This window comes from Mus musculus, chromosome Y (assembly GCF_000001635.26).
Source record: "Mus musculus strain C57BL/6J chromosome Y, GRCm38.p6 C57BL/6J".
NCBI classification, from domain to species: domain Eukaryota; kingdom Metazoa; phylum Chordata; class Mammalia; order Rodentia; family Muridae; genus Mus; species Mus musculus.
In genome coordinates, this window is record NC_000087.7 from 44186709 (window position 1) to 44190757 (window position 4049).

Consider the following 4049-nt stretch of genomic DNA (forward strand, 5'->3'; position numbering starts at 1 on the left):
GAGAAGGCATGGAAAAGAAACACTCTTGGGTAGATGGAGATAATTGTAAAGCACCTTGTTCAAATATCACAGATCCTATGACCTTCTGCACAGATGGGGAAGGTCTTAATATGTCTTTTGTAAGTTTGAAAGTCTTAACCTTGGCTTTAAAATGAGGGGAAGGCCCTAGAGATACCTGTGTAGATATGGTTTCTTCTAGAGCATCATGGACAAGTGTAAAAGGTCTAAGAGCCTCATAGGCAGGTAGTGAAATTTCTCTACCTCCCTGTCTACTAATGAAAGTGGCTTCTCCTTAGAGCATCATGGATAGGTGTAAAAGGTATAAAATCCCCATGGGCAGGTAGTCGAATTTCTTGACCTCCTTGTGTACTAGTGGAAGTTCCAAGAAAATTTTCTTCAGATGGAAAAGGGGATAACAACTTCTGTATAGAAGTTTCAGGTGTCATAGACAGCTTGATGGGCAAAACAGCTTCCATGGGGCCTTTTGAATATGAATTAGAACCCAGAGCATTTTTGGCATTTGAAAATTTCTAGAGACTTATGCTGGCATGGAGACGGACCAAGAGGCTTTTGTGTAGGGGGGTAAGAGTCTATAGTATCTTGTTTAGTTGGGGAAGAAGGCTGATCCTCCTGAGGTGATAGGGAAGTTCTAATAGTCTCCTGTAATGTTTGGGGCAGCACAAATTTTCTGAATTTGGAGGGATGCTGAGGACCCTCTTCTTTAGGGTTCAGAGTGTTAACTGGTATGGTGTCCACTCTAAGTCACCCTTTGAAAGATTGAAGTCTCAGACTGCCTGTGGATGATGCTGATGGTTCTAGTTCACTTCCTTTATGTGCAGAAGCGAAAGACCTTTTGGAAGACTCAGGAATTTCTACCACGTCTTGAGTATGTATGGAACTCACAAGATCCTATTCTAGGAATGGCAAAGATCCTTGAGCTCCTGGTGTAGGTGTGGACATTTTTCTCTTTCCTTGGGCATTTATTAGAGGTGTGAGGCTCACTTGGGACATTGTGATTGCATGTATTTCCCTTTGGACTGGAATAGATGATGTGAGCACATTTCTTATTGGTAGAGGACTTTGAAAGCCCTCTTGGTTTCATGGAGAATGACTGAAATTCCCTTGGTCAGGAGGGTCAGGTCTCAAAATAACTTTAGTAGGAACAGATTGCATAGGACACTTTGGGGGGAAAGAGAAACATCTTTGGATGTCTTTCTGAGAAGACTTTGCTCTCTGCCCTGTTTTGGCAGCTGGCAAACATTTTCAACTCTGCTAGGGAAAGGATGTGGGACATGATACTTTTGGGACAAATTGCTGACATTACCGTTGGGGAAAAAGTTTTAGAGCCCCCTTTTTGTGACTTACACTCCTGTTGTAGGTCCTCTTGACCAGAGGGTTCTTCTCCAAAATGCTTTGGAAGAGAATTGGAAAGAAGAGAGTCATGTAGTGTACTGGATAACCTTTTGGAAAGCCTTCTGGAAGAGCAGGCATTATGATTTTACTGTCAGCACAAGTGAGTAGTCTTTGAGATGCCTGTGCAGTTACACTTCACAGTGTTCAATGTCCCATAGAGTCTTGGAAAATTTTGGATAGTTCCATTACCTCTTGGCTGGATAAGGAAAGACCCTGAGCATTTTGGGGAGAATTAGGAGATCCCAGATATCCTTGGCTAGTTCAGGAAGGGTGTAAGGAACCTTGAATGTTTGGGGAAATTTCCTGTCCATGTTGGCCAGCAGAAGAGTAGGCAGAAGATGGCCCAGGCACTGTGTGATCTTCTTTGAACTTTTTAATGGCATCTCCAGTACTGTGTTTGGAAGATATTACAGGCATTCTGGCATCCAACTGGTGAAAATCCATAGGTTCTTCACCCAGTGGACATAGGCTGGCTTCTATTCACCTGTCTATGCATGGGCACAGCAGATGAGGCCACTCATTTTCTAGTGGAAGGCTGTAAAACAGATTGTCTGGTATCCCTGGTTAGTGGATTACTCGTGAACTCAGGAAACCTCAGAGGAAGTGTAACTGCCCATTTTTTGTTCTCTTTTAGATCCTTCAGAGGGTCCAGGGTCCTGTTATTGGATGGAGGCTCTATAAGAGCTTTGGGTTTCTGTAACTTTTCTGTAACATGAGATCAGGTTTTTTTTTTCTTTGAATCTCTCGTCTTCATAGGGTTTTGGGCACCTGAACTTGGGCCGATTCTGTATATGGAGCCTTGGAGTCACAAAATCCCTCGAGTCTCTGCTGGCCAACTGCTTCCCCTGTTAGTTTAAGGTGTAAAATCCAGTTGGGGGACAGTGAAGGGAGTCCAAGGCTATGGAGCCTGTGAAATCAGTTGCGGTAGGGTATCACTATTCTTTGGGCTACACTTAAGGGAGTTCCAGTCTCTGGAGGATGTGAAACCTGCTGTATGTGGTCATATTGTCAAGTCTGGGCTGAGGCTCACTGCTATTTCTCCACATGTCTTGCTATTTGATCATAAACGAAATTGTTCAAGAAACATTAAATAGATGACTGCCCCTTAAAGGGGCAGTGAATGTACTTGGCAAAAGTGACTTGTAACAAGAAATGCTTATGCAGCATCCCTCCTGAGAATTGTGGACATATAAGAAGGCACATCACAAAGAATATAAGTTACAGTGGCCTCAGAAATCAAGTAAAGTTTGAGAACGGCTGTCCTCAAGCCTTCTCAGGCCAGTCCCAAGCCTAGATGATTGCTGTTCTCTTGCCTGCACAGGCCAATCTGGAGCGTGCAGATTGGCTGTCCTCCTGTTTGCACTGGCCAGTCCTGAACTACCTCATATTAGCAGGGCAATCATCCAAAGTTTCTGAATGAGGAGGGACCCAGAGGACCCTCATCTTTAGGGTTCAGAGTGCTACCTGGTTTGGTGCACACTCTAAGGGTTCATGACAAGGAATTGCTGAAGGCAGAACATGGTTGGAAATTAAGGACATGGTGTTCTTAGGAGACTACGCTCTGAAGTCCATCTTACTCCAGGATAGATCTCTCTAACCTAAGGTCATCAGTGAGTGTTGCAGTGATGTTTGTTTCTGTCTCATAACTTAATGGGAAAGGCTTATCCATACCCTTGCTCCTCAGATGCTATGGGGCTAAACAAACACTGGCATATTTGCTAGGGAAAGAACAGGTGATAATATTTAAATAGAACATAGAACGCATGGAATAGATATCACAGATATTATTTCGAATTTTAAAAACTACCTCTCCTAGATAAATCTGAGATAACTGGATGCTGAAAGACATCTCTAAATTACTAAATAATACTTACTGCAATATCATTATTGTGCAATTAATATGCTATTGTTCAGAGAATAAGGACAAAACTTTAGTAATCTCTTTATAGTACAAATGAAAGTTTTATTTCAAATACTTATATCTGTGTTTGACTAGATTCAGAACTCAGACAAAGTTGGACTCCTGAATATATCACTTGTGGCCTTAAACAATTGCTTTGTCTGTCACAGTTAGTGAGTTGGGTTCCTATTACTTTTTCATATTTGGATTGCTTGTTGAAGATCATATAATTCTCCTGAAGGACAACAGGCAAATGTCTCACATCAGTGGCAACACATGGGCCATTCACTTTCAGTCCAATGATGCAGCCGGTATATAGTTGCACAGAATGATTTATTAAACCCTTAGTTAAACTGATTCTTTGAGAAATCATGTTTTATAGAAATTGATACACTAAGAAAGTATAAAATTGAGGCTATAAGTGAAGATCCTTCTTTACTGACACAGAAACTTCGTTTGCCTGTTGCATACCTTGCCAGTTTTCTAAGAGCAGTTTTTGATCTTGCTGGATGAAAGGTGTTTATTTGGCTCCTCTCTTTGATTTTTCTGGAGGATTTCGGTTTCCCTTTGGCTACACAGCAATAAAGGCTTGCATCATTCAGAAACACAGGGGCACTTTCTAATATCTAATTATTTCCTTGTGTCATTGCCTCAATGCTATGCCATAAGTTTTTTCTTCTTGGAATTCCTGAATGTTTTAGCACCCCCTTCCTTTGTTTAACTCTAATTTATCTCA